Source organism: Athene noctua, chromosome 2 (assembly GCF_965140245.1).
Source record: "Athene noctua chromosome 2, bAthNoc1.hap1.1, whole genome shotgun sequence".
NCBI lineage: Eukaryota > Metazoa > Chordata > Aves > Strigiformes > Strigidae > Athene > Athene noctua.
In genome coordinates, this window is record NC_134038.1 from 55,447,874 (window position 1) to 55,462,014 (window position 14,141).

Below are 14,141 nucleotides of genomic sequence, written 5' to 3' on the forward strand. Positions count from 1 at the left end.
GAAAAGATCCTTATGGATAAGACTTCATCTTGAAGATAAGTACGACACATTTGTCTAAATATTAATGATTCAGAAGTTTTATTAAGGTAATGAAGAAGATTTAGTCCTCAAATCAAAAAATTAATTTTAATAATGTAGAAATGCTAATAATTGACATAATATGGTACATGGATGATTGAACTTGACAAGAAAGATTACTGATTTTACTTGATTGGGTAGCAGGATAATACCTTCAGTATGTCTTAATATGAAGTTTGATTATGTTAGAGATTAAATAATAAGGCTGCTTTAACACATACAGCTTATACTTTATTGCTTAATACGAAACTAGTCTAAATGTATGTCTTTGACCTAGGCTAGTACTGTTCCCATCACATGGTAACTGTAATGGTACTTTGCTTTGAATGCAGATGTAGCTATAATAAACCAATAAAACACAGAACCCTGACTTATTGTCAGGATCACATCTATAACATATAATTTGCTAATGGACATGTAAATTAGATGCCTTGAATTTATAAGGGGTGCTAAAGAGAAATTTTTATAAGCCATTCTTACACTCAGATATATACCTTTCAACTTGTTTTTATCATGTCAAGAATTTGAACATGAAAAAACTTTTTTATAAGTGCTGTTATCTCCAGTTCTGATTTCTAGCAATGAAAACAATGAAATTCCCACTGGGGACAAGAAGACCGCTGTGCTGACAAAACACTTTGTAGTAAGTTTTATGACAGTGTTTAACAGGAATCAACAACGAACCCTGAAAAAGATATTTAAAATTAGAGATATCAATGATGGCCAAAGAGCACAGACAGAAGAACATTTCTAGGCAGAGATATCTTCTTTTAGATGCATTGGTATAGCTGGAAAATTTCATAAATTTACACACACATATAGGTTTCAAACTGATGATGATTTTATGTGCCTAAAAGCTTGCCTGACATTTCCAACCACACCTGCTTACAAACCTAGTCTTGCTTAAAAATTAGACTCATTTTTACTAAGCAGTTGCAACACTGTAAGCCTTTATGGAGTTGAGAACTGCAAGCTTTAGTTTGCTTGTCAGCATTTGGTCTAGTGGGTGATTAATGAATATGGTACAGATATTTCACTAGGTAGGAAATTTGGATTTTTTCCAGTATATCTGTTCATAAAAAACAATAAATATGTAGTAGAAATTATAGATGAATCAGATCAATATATGATATAATTTTGTATAGTCACATCACTATGTCATATTGTCATTAAAGAGAAAAATTAGAAGAATAGTAAATGGAAGAGAAAAAAAGATATTTTTTTCCCCCCAAAGTGTTTGACTGCCACTGAAGATACATAGGACTTACATTACTAATTCCCATCTGTACTTTTGAACATATCTGTTAGACACAGTTCTTTGCTTTTCAGGAAATACTTTCAAAATTACAACTGATTGATATGTAGCTATACAAATCAGTTAACGCACATTTTCACAAGAGTTAATATAGACAAGAAATTGCGAAACACAGCATTACGTATTTTTGCATTAATTATGTTAATACCATTAAAACATTTTTATTATCATTATCATATTCTCTTTCAGAAGGTGGTGTGAGATTCCTTTCACCTTACATTGTGCACCAAAAAGTGATGTGTATTGAAGGAGTCCAGTGTGACTAACTTAAAAACTTAAAACTTCAGTACAGAAAATAAGACAAAGTTTGGATAAATTACTTCTGGAGGTGTCTTTTCTCTCAACTGTGTTTAGGCATAGCATGGAATAAGTCTAGTTATCTCATATTTACAGTGCTGAAGTTAGATACAAGGAGTCCCAAGCTGGGAGGCAAGGGGTTACATTTTGTCTTTCAATAGCTTAGACTAATCTCATATTGACTGACTTTCACTGAAACGTAAAGATTTTCTCAAGATGTCTCATGGACAAATTGTTCCCATGTATTAGAGAGAAAATAAATTCAGCCCAGGCAACAGTGCTGGTAAGACCGTCCAAACAATACCTCATTACTCATCTTGGTTGTATTAAAGAGGAACTAAGATTTCAAATAAATCAAGACAAATGTTAAAGGAAGATTTACAGCAGGAAAAAGACTTTATGGTTACAAAACCTTTCTGCAGATAGACAATATAATTGTATCCTTTGGAAATCTAACAGAGATTCTTATTTATTGCTGTATTTAGAATTTTCTCCTAATGGGAAAAAATATCTATATGCATAAGTATTAATGAACTACATAGTTAGAAAACAAAATTAGGTTGAATAACGTTGCATATTATTAGTGTAAATTTTTTTGCTAGTTTTGTAAACTATGAAAGAATGAGCATCATACATTCAGGTAATTCGTTTCATTACTTCTGTATTTACTTGATTTTACTGATTTAACAGGCAAAGTTAATTTTTTCCTACAGTCCTACTAAAATGTAATTCTTACAACACACCAAGCTTTATATTTAAAATCCAGTGTTCAGAAATGCTAAATTAACTACTTAGTTGGAATTCATGTCTTCTGCCCATAAGCACTTTGACAGTCTTTACCTATGGAACACATTTATCTTTTTTCCAGACGTCCTTTGACTCATTCAAGGAACTGAATGGAAGTAATTCCAATTATCAAGTAGTAACCCATTTTTTTGTTTGTATTTTTTGTTGATCCTGGTGGTGGTTTTGTTTTTTATTGTTTGGTGTGTGTATCCCATCCGAGTGATCAGAAAGTTTGGCTGAAAAAGATTACCAATCAGATTCAAAACTACTATTAGAGACTTGTCTAGTTCACAGATTGTTTAGCTTACCAATTTTCATTTGCTTATTCTGTTGTACATCTGTTTTAAGGATAAAGTACTGGTTTAGAATATATCCAGTTAAGAATAGAGACTGGATGACTGTGTTTTAACTTAACCGCATGTCTCTTCATAAATCTTTCAGTTTCTATTACCTCTTGTTATTAAACAGAAATCTCTTAGCAAATTCCTTGTGAATGATGTAGCTCTTGAAGAAAATACCACAACTATCTGTTGAACTTCAGGAGAGAGTAAATACATTAATAATGCAACTTGGTGTTCACATTGCAGAAGACAATGCACAGCTTCAGAGAACAAACAGTGAGAAATAACACTTGATTTTAGGCCAAAAAACCACAATAAGGACTTAAAATATACAGTAACTGCACTCTCTTTCTTATAATTTTTTGGTGGTAGTGGTCAGAATTTCCCCAAAATTATTATGTGTCCACATACAGAATTCCCTGGGAATGGTGATTACAGATCCAGTAAAACATGCAAAATACTGTTGTTAGTGCAAAAAGGCAATAGGAGAAAGATCACATTCCAAAGATACTACTTTTGATTTTTGTGTGAATGTGTATTTATTTATCTTAAATCACTATTTATATTCAATAACTTCCTACTTGTTGAGATTGGGAGACAAATGCTGAATAAATTCAATATAATGACAAAAGATTAATTTCATGCCGTCTAAATAAAATTTATCAATCTCTGTAAGTGAACAATTTAAAATCTATGTCTGTAACACAATTGCCAACCCTGGGTCGTGTGTCATAAATTCACGTCTTGATGCCTTCCTTGCTTTCAATAATTAATTATGGCTCCCAACTTGCCACACTAAAAAGAGACTGTTTATATTTTATCTCCTTTTTCCTCCTTCCAGCTTATTCAGGACACGCAAGAAATACTTAGGACTCCCAAAGGGCTTTATCAGAAACAAGAAACAAATCTACAAGACTCAGTGCTGCAGAAGGTACAGCAGTTTCACTGATAACACTACAAAACAATATATAATAGCTACTGCACGGTCATACCTTCAGGCCTCTAAGTATAAAGACAGAAATTAAAAGATAACTAGTTTACCATACCTTTAGGGTAATGTTCCTCCCCTGGAATAAAAAGGTAGGATTAGCTATTACAAAAAAGGAGAGAAAATCATCATATTGAAGATCTTTGTAAAAAAATCTAGCTGTCCTTAGACATTAATGTGTTCAACACAACCCCCAATTTTGACTTTCCCACCTCTTACCCAGTCTCCCAGCAGCACTGTTACTGCACTTCAGCTAAAACAACACCCAAGTAGCATGGCAAGACAACAGTGGAGCCCGCCTTGATCTGACTGTGGTCGGTACCAAATAATGAGCCCATGAAATGAAGCCCATGAAATGATCTTGTCGAGTGCCAGTCTGATTATCATATCAATCATGACATTTTCTGGAGTCCTCTAAAAAGGATAAAGGAAAAAGTGGTTAGTACCCATCAGAAAGTGAAGAGGCACTATGAAGATCAAGATAAAGCATCATTGCAGGTCTGTCAGAACCAGAAAGCTATAGATCATAAACTGACATCAGCAATACAAGTGATATATAGGCAATGGCTGTGGAACTGACTAGTGCCACAGACTAAGGACTAATGTAAAAAGTGTCATGTGAAAATATTTAAGAGGCAAAGGTCACTTCCAGTTTACACTAAACACTTCATATCACACAGGCAATGTGATGAAAAAAATCACACCAGAGTTATTTCACAAAGAATTTAAGCACAGCTACTAATACAAATGAATCCTCACTCTCCCACCCCATGACTCATGACTCCCTCTCTCTGATGATATGAAATAATCAGAGCAGAGATTTTGATTTAAACCAAGTAGAACATGCCCAATTTACTGGGAGTTATGAAGTGATGGTCAGGTCCTAGTCCTGGGTGGGTTTATAAAAAAAGACATAAAGGTGAAGTCTGGAGAAGAGGCTGAGGGGAGACCTTATCACCCTGTGCAGCTACCTGAAAGGAGGTTGCAGAGAGCTGGGGATGAGTCTCTTTAACTTAGTAGTAAGCGACAGGACAAGAGGGAATGGCCTCAAGTTGTGCCAGGGAAGGTTTAGACTAGGTATTAAGAAGAATTTCTTTACAGAACAGGTTGTTGGGCATTGGAATGGGCTGTCAGGGAGGAGGTGGAGTCCCCATCCCTGGAGGTGTTTAAGAGTTGGTTTGATTCAGCCCTTAAGGATATGGTGTATTGGGAACTGTCAGTACTAGGTGAACAGTTGGATTAGATGATCTTCAAGGTCCTTTCCAACCTAGATGATTCTGTGTGAATTTTCCCTTAATATAACTGATAATATTTTATTAACATATTGACATGAGACCTCAAGTCTCTGGTAGACCCGTCTCCACATTAGGCAATCAGACCCTTTAAGACATATTGCTACCAAAGATGGTACTAATGTGTGCTTTGAGACAGGATTCCAAAAGGTGTTAGAGGACCTCAGAAAGCATTTGTATTGGTTTGGATGCCAGACTGCCAAGTTGCTCTGAGAACCTGTACTTAAGTGGAGATCTGGCTGGAAAACATATTCGTAAAATTAATAACTAAAGGAAAATTGCAGTGTCCCACACACAGTGTGCTGGGTTACAGCTTTTTCTACTCTTTTGGCTGTTTTTTATAAAGCAGAAACACATGGTCACTAACTCCCTGGTGCATCTTGTTCTTTCCAGTGCTTCCAATCACTTGTACAAATGGGTCTATGTCTACAGTAGCCCCATAGAAACACAGCAGTAGCATCTCCTGGTAAGAATTGATCTCAAGGACAAATCCACTGAGGCATTAAGGTTTTGCTTCACATTAAGTCTAGCCTGACCCCTGGCCACTGACATATGTTATGCATGATCTTAGGTTATGCCTTTTTTCTCATGCTGAGGGATTCTAGGCCAAGACTGCTCCACAACATGATGTTAAGTGCTGTGAATGGACACAACAGGGAGATTCACTTAAAAACCACTTTCCTTATCTGAACTGAAATACTAATGTGAGTTCACCCTTTGAGGATGCATCTTCAGCTTCCTTCAGATGGTACATTTCTGAGGATATGAGATAAACAGTTGCTTTCTTTCTGTGTGGATATTACGATTATGACTAAACCTCACATGCTATGTGTGGGATGGGGGAAAACTCCTTATGCCCTCCCCATTTTACATACCTGCTCACTGTTTAGCTAGATATTACAAAAGTTAGTTGTAGAAACCCAAGTAAATACTATCATATGGATAGTCTGTGATATCTTTATAAAGCAGAATACATTATTATTGGAGAGAGGAATAACACTTTCCGTTCCTAGTCCCAATTCATTAAAAAAAAAAAGAAAAAAGAAAAAAAAAGAAAGTTTTAAGATAATAAACATGTTAGCTGATGCCCTGCAAGGCAGACAGAATTTTACTTGGCACTCACAGAAAGTAATATGCCAAAGTAGCACACATCATGAGGCTGAGTGGGAGACATAACAATATTGTCATAAACCTAAGCCTGGGCTTTAACCACAGGGTTGTCCTTCTCAGGAGCGATTTCTCTGAGCCTTCACTGTCTTCACATAAACAATCACCGTCAGAAAATGGTCTTTCCAACTCATAGCCAAGACACCTGGAAATATTTGGCAACCTGTTGTTCCTTGATGAAACAATGTGTTCTGGGCATTGGGAGAGCTCTTCAGGCACAGTAAGGAAACAAGGGCAACAAAAGGGATCACCAATATCACTGGTTAGTCATGGTTGCAGGGAAATATGTTTTCAGTTTCAAGTTCACTTTTCTTTTTTATTCCATGATTGAGATGGAAATGGAAATACCTCAGCTAGGTTAGTTTATGAGGAAATCTTTTTATTGCAACTGCATAATGCTTGTGACCATTTTTCCCAGGGTGCTAGGAACTCCTTTCAGCCAGTCAGAAAGAAAGAGTTAAAAATGATGAGTTGCTGGCATTCTGAAAACAAGGGCTATGTTTATTTGATTGAGTAGAATATTTCTATACTTTAGATCAAGTTTTTCCACTGACTACAATGCAGGCGCAGAAAGCAATGCCTGCCCTGCCTCTAGGTATGGTACTTTTTGTTTTGGTATCAGAGGGACAATCCCTACAGACTATGTGACTATAACAGTATGATAATTTAGTTCAAAATCCTCTGAACATAAAGACATTAGAGCCGTCTGTCCAGAATAGTCCCTGAAATACCTCAAGTAGAAGGTTCAGATTTTAAACAAACAAAAAGAATAGAGTACTGTGAAATAAAGTCTGAAATTTTGTCCCCAGTTTATCATAACAGAAAATGAATATGGGAAATAGATGGAAAGTCTAGACTTTAGGGGAAGAAATGAGCTTTGAAGATGGCACATGGGCTACTCTCTGAGATGCAATTACCTGAGTAAAACCCCTGAGTTTGAAAGCTTGCTCTTAATAACTTGTAAGGGCCTTTATATACCCAGTGAGTTATTTGTAGATGACCACAGAAAAGAAGTTTAAAAGCAAAGATGGCTATGTGATGCCCTGTTTCACAGGCAAGTGCCATTAGAGAATGCAGCCAGGCTAAATTCACAGCAGAAGATGCCTATACAGAGACATGTTCCTTTAATATGGTGGCAAGAAATGTCGAGATTTTGCATGGCCATTGAAAGGACCCTGTTTTCAACTTCAGCTCTGTTCAAGACTGCCCTGGAGCAGAGGACAGAACCCAGGCCACGAAAGCCTGTCTGCAACCTGCTCATCCTTCTCCATCTCTGTTAATAGACCTGCAGAACACAGTCCGCTAACCATAGGGAGTGAGTTGTAAACACAAAACCAGATGTGAGCAGAACAAGGGAGCAGCTTAAAATGGCGTAGATAAATTAAGTGAAATAGAGAGGTCTTATACGTTTGAGTGAATGCAATGTGATGAAATGATGTGATAAAATAATTCAATTACAACCTACTATAAGACCACGAAGTTAATGATGGGTAGAGTGATAGGATTTTAGGAGGAAGCTATTTTAATTTATGGTAGAGATGGCAAATTTCAAACCTGGCTTGATTTCTGAATATCCATGAAGATCTCGTGTATTATCTGTTAGGAAAAAAAAAGAGAAAAATTAGCTATGACTGCCTCCTCACTGGAAAAGAAAATGTACCTTTTTCATTTTCATATTCAGTCACTAATAGTGACATGTTTAGACAAATATAAAGACTATTGGTTACTCTTTTTTTTTTTTTTTTTCCCAGCTTTTAGGGCATACTTCTTTAAGCTATGCAGGGAAGATAGTAATTTTTCAGGGGTTCATTTTCTTCATGGTTACACCCAACATTGGAATATGCAACATGAAATCTGAGGAAGACTTTCAACCTGGCTATAACCTTAATATCTAACTACTGAACACAGTTTTTGTCTTTTATAACAAAAAATTACTTTGGAAAGAAGTCCTGTAATTTATGAAGCAAGTAGTGGATTTGGCACTATCTCTGTTTTTATCTGAACTCACTTTAAAATCTGAAACTGAATGGAAAATGATAAATAATGTATATGAATTTGCAAAAAAAAAGTTATGGTATCCAGGGAGAAAACGGTATATTTTCCACACATCGATCAATTTCATGATGTTTATTGCCCATTTTAATAACATAAGTGTCACTAGTGTATTTATTAGTAGGAAAACATTTCAGCAGAGCTGGCAAACAAGCAGCCTCCTCTAGTATCTCTGAATAATTCAAGCACCAGTAACTCAAAAGTATTCATGAGCATCTTAGTCTTTGTAAGTATAGGGATGGGGCATTCCAGAAGCTGATGTCCATGTTTGACTTTTTAAGAAGCTTCACTTAAACCTCTTCACCATCCAGAATTAACACCCGTTTCCATGGTGCAGGAGTTCTGCATACAGTTTGCTATGTGATAGTCAGGAGGTTAAGAGTTATCATTATCAGTGGTTCATTCTTTTGAATGAAGTAATTTGTGCCGCTCTGTAATAAATTGGGAAGAAAATAGAGCTAGTTTGGTCAAGAAATTTTTAATATTTTCTGTCATGTAGTTGGAATCAGATTTCACCTCATTCTTCTAAACAGAAATAAGAAATAAATTCACATTCTCCACTAATGCATGGGCAAAGAGCTACTTATTCACTAAAAATGAGTCAGATTTTATCAAACTAAAGTATTCAATCAAAAATATTGGTGGATTACATTGAGAAACTTCTTCGGTCTTATGTGAGATATGAACATCTTTTATGACTGTGCCAGCTTTGCACATGAGAAATCAGTTTACAGCCAGTGCTGTTTCCCAATTAGAGAAGCTCTGAGTAATTTAGTAGTCTTTTCCCTGGACTATCCATTATCACCATTCTATTCCACTTTAGTGAAACTCAGGACTCCCTGAAAGAACTACTTTCAACTTTCTTCAAATAATCTTCAAAGAATATTTTTATCTGGACAGAGGAAGATCACATTGCTTTACAAACTGGCTCATTAAGTTGGTATCTGGACAGGGTGGTGGGTGAGAGGGCTACCTGAGGTGGGTATAAATTTAACAAGTTTAGCTGTTGCTTTGCTCTCCTGCACTTTCTCATCTCTAATTTAATCCGAGTCTGAATCTGCCCTCAATGTCATCTCTGGATAATGAGTGATGTTAGCTCACAGGCATCCATCTCCTCACAAGACTACTTTGTTTCTATGGCTGCACTGCTGACCCCACTGAGACAAAATTAAACACTCTTTAAGAGTGCACATCTGAAACATTTCTGCAGTCTAAAGCAGTTCATCAGGATGCAGGTTGTAATAGGTGATTGTTATGCCTCCAAATTACTACTGGTTGTTCAGGTCTCTACCAGACAGACTGAACAAAAATCACAAAACACAGTGAGCAAATCTGACTCAAAATCACTGGCACTTCTTCAATGGGTTCAGCCAGTATTAGGTGGCATCCTAAAAGCCCAGTACTGTGAAGGATGTGGCCATGAACCTGATTGCCTGTGTTTAAGTTGTGCTGCTGAAATAAGATGGGCTATTCGCAGGTTTAGAGATACCTGTTTCTTTAGATAACTTGCTGGAAAGTGTCATAATAAAATGTATGGAAGTGCACACACACATGCTCATTAAAAGAAAATCTTCCATATCGAAATCCATATGTGTACATGTCCATGTAAGATATTTGAGTTTTTAAACTACAGCATCTGCATAATGAGAAAAATTATCATTTACCTCTTACCATCACATTTTTTCTTCCCACCCCAGGCCAAACTACTAGAAATAACAATATTTATTATTTTAGAGAGCATGGAGATGGACCATTCCCGTACTGAGACCCAGATCAAAGTTGCACACACTACTGAGAAACTAAGAAAGATTCTTCTTTACTGTGCACAGGCCAAAATGAGTGTGTGTTTCACCTTTTTACTGAAGCAAACACAAATCCCAAACCGTTGAGTGACCCAATGTACCTGCTCAAGTACTTGGCACTTGGAAATATTGGACATAATTTCCTCTGATGTAACATTATTAATTTTTCTGGTAATGTAACTGGCAGAATCCAAATGTCAGCCCAGACCTGGAACCTGTGAGCTGGCACTGCAACATATTGGTTTAGCTACTGGCTCTTGGGGCTTTCAGTTTCCCAGTTGTCCCTTTAGGCTTCAGTGGCAAGTAACAACAAGAATAAATTTATGGCAAATTGAAAGGGTACCAAATGATAAATGCATTAGATTTTGGGTTTACTCTCTCAGGTGTTAAGCTAAGGTTACAAATATAGTATATATGCTTTTTAATGTGTAGTCTTTTTACTGTGCTGTCAGAAATGTGCAGAAAATTTAAACATATCTAAGCAAATGAAAAATATTTCTGCCAATTCCCAGTGCAGCTGAACCTTTTCAGCTTCATTTAACTTCTTCTACAAACCAAAAGCAATTTTCAGAGGAGATAAACGATTTTCACTGCAGGAATGCCAAATTTTCTCAGATAAAATGGGCAACTTTGTGCTGGAGACAAGTACATTAAAAAATATGCTGTTTATTCTACCACAAAAATTATCAAGTTAAAAGCCTTTGCAATGATTAAAATGGCAAATATTTTATATATTTATGAGAAAAAAAACCTGTGAAAGATCTGTTTGTTGCAGTGCTGATAAAATAATGTGACAGTTTCTGGAAACATTTCCTGAGTGTCGAAGGATAAAGTAGGTAGGTATAAGCAAAACTGTCTCTTCCCTTATATCCCATCAGTAGAGGGAAGGAAGGCTGAATAGTCATGCACCAAATAAGCTCTTTACCTTAAGCTTTTCAGCAAACAAGGGCTTCACAAACAGTGAAGTGGGTGCACAGTGTGTTCAACATATCAGAACCAGTGTGAAAGCACATGTGCTTTGTACATTATGTTGACCTAGAATTAATAAGGAGGGAGAACAGAAGTACAGAAGTCTCTATTCCATTTGAAAACTGCAATACTAAATACTGCTCTTCATTTAAACCAGAATACAGATGCACAGTCTAGCCCATAAAAATATATATTTGAAAAAATTTAAAACCATAAATTCAATATTTATATTGTCATTTTTTGTTAAAAATTATTTATTTGGTCCCAGTAATACACCAGTTAGCTAATTACTTTAAATGTAATAGATATCCTCAGTGTTTGTATGCGTATAAAAATCTAATCTGTGTATTTAATTTTGCTGTGTCATTAGCTGCAGTACTAATTATGCTGTGCTATAGTAGTTGGCCTCTTTCTGAAAAAAAAAGTTGACCAGATTGACCTCTTTCTGAAAAAAAAAATTCTTTTAAGTTATTTTTCACTCTCAGGAGCAGAGAAATCTCTTCAGTACAAAATCAAAACATCTCTGATACCTATGTATATGGTCTGAACAGGAGCATAACTTCTAATAGTGTCATTGACATAACTTTCCACATTAAAGCAAAAGTAGATCATAATGATTAATATGGTTTTTACTGGACAATTATGGGACCTCAGACTTCAAAGGACAGTGATTACAACAGTGAAGAGTAATACAGCTTCTGTCTGATGATAAACACACATATTTATAATCTCCTTTTAAATTTATATGTACCACACTCATTCAGTGAGTAAGCACAGAGAAAGGACTATGAATTGCAGAAAATAAGGTGAACAGTAGTTTGACCTCTGGATCATTTCCTTAGTGCAGTTTTCTTAAAAAGACTGTGATTTCTCATTTCCTCTGGCATAACCACAGTTTCTCAGCTCATACACAGATCAGATCAAATCCTTCCAAAATTGGTCTAACAGAGTTATTGTTATTCTATGGAGGGCAAATGTGATCCTAATAGAATGTTACAAGAGTTATTACTAATAATAATCAAATCCTGCAATACACTCCTGGAGTCCAGGAATTATTTGGATCCTATTGTACGCTCTAATATGGAGACGTAGTCATCCCGTGTTTTCTCCTCCCACACATACTCAGCTAAAGCAGCTCTCACATACAAAAGATACAAAGATTTTTTTTTTATTTTGCTAAGGTCATTTACCATGTGCAAATTCTTCCACCTGGGACAACAGAATCAAAGAGCCCAGTACAGGTTTGGATCTGTGTGGCTGGGCAGCAGCCTTGCGGACCTGGGGGTTCTGATGGACAACGAGCTGAATGTGAGTCAGCAGAGCAACCACTGCAGCAACAAAGGCAGACTGGATCCTGGGCTGCATCCCCAGGGGTGTTACTGTCAGAGATAGAGATGCGATCATCCTGCTCTACTCAGCGCTGGTCAAGCTGCACCTGGAGTGCTGTGTCCAGTTCTGGTCCCCACAATTCAAGAAAGACACAGACAGACTGGAGAGGGTCTAAAGGCAGGCTGCAAAGATGATCAAAGGGCTGGAGAACCTGCCCTATAAGGAAATACTAAAGGAGTTAGGTCATTTGTCCCTGAAGAAGAGAGGGGGTCCTCATCAGAGTACTTAAAGTATTACAGCACTTAAAGGGCAGCTACAAAGAGGACAGAGGTTGTCTCTCCACAAGGAGACACATGAAGAAGACAATGGACAACAGATGCAAGTTTCACTGTGAGAGGTTTCATCTTGATGTAAGAAAGAATTTTTTTGCAATGAGAACACTCAGTCTCTGGAACAACCTCTCAAGGGATTTGGTAGGGTCCTGAAATGCTGGGGTTTCAACCCCAAGCCCCAAATTAAGCTTGACATATGGGTGATTCCCACAGCCCTTCACAAAGGGGGGGCGAGTTTACCTTTAAGCTTCCCTCCAGGGTGCGGCCTTGCAGGGAGATCCATGGGGTAAATGAGCCCCAGGTGTCTGCACTGAGTAAGCAAAGGTCAGGTGTCCCACTTAGGGATAAAAGCTGGGACCACTTGCAGGCAGGGGCAGTGTCTGTCTGTGGGGTGGATGCACTTTGCAGAGTTTTCTGTTGGGGATGGACCTCCTGCCTCCCTGGAACTGGGCTCCAGTCAGGTCTGGCTTTTGTAAATGTGGTCTGTGTAGAGATTCAGTATGTGGCTTCCTTGGTTGTGCATTTGGCTGGTTGACCTGGTTGTCTCCCATCCCTTCTGTGGGAGACTATTTCACTGTTGATTCCACCCATTGTTGGTTGTGCAGTGTTGTTGTTGGGATCATTGGGATTCATGTGGATTATGTATGACCTGATTGACTTGTTTGTACCCCCAGTGGTGACCTGTGTACTGACTCTTCTGTGTCAAATACAATCTAGTTACTTGTTCATCTTTATGTTGGCTGTGTCTTTTAGGCTAGGCATAATAATGATAATTGGCAAAGCAGGTCCCCATCGCTGGAGGTTTTAAGACTAAATTGGATGAGTGCTAGATAATCTCATCTAGGCTTACTTTCCCATGAAAGCTTGAATGAGATGATCTTCTGAGGTCCCTTTCAACCTGGACTCCTCTATGATTCTAGAAAACATTTATTCCCTGAAAGTCAATGAGTAACTACAGTACATGGCTAAAGGCTTGAATCAGAATAACAGAAAGATTTGGGTTGGGAGGTCCCTATGGAGGTTGTCTAGACCCACCTTGTACCAAAGGCAGGGCTAACATCAGACTTCTCAGGACCTTTTCTAGTTAAGGTTCAAAAAACTCAAAAAGAAAAAACTCCATTTTCTCGCTACATTGAGCTTGACCACTCCAGAATTTAATCTTTTTTCCTTGTGTCTAGTAGGGATTTCTTTTGTTGCAACTTGTGACCATTGCCTCATTCTTTCAGTGGGTATCTCTGAGAACACCCTGGCTTTGTTTTCTCTACAACTCCTTTCTCCATACTTGAAGACACTAATTAGATATTCCCTGAACCTATTTTCTTCAGGATGAACACACCAGCTCTCCCAGCTTCCCTTTGTAAAATACATGCTCTGTGCACCTAAACATCCTGGT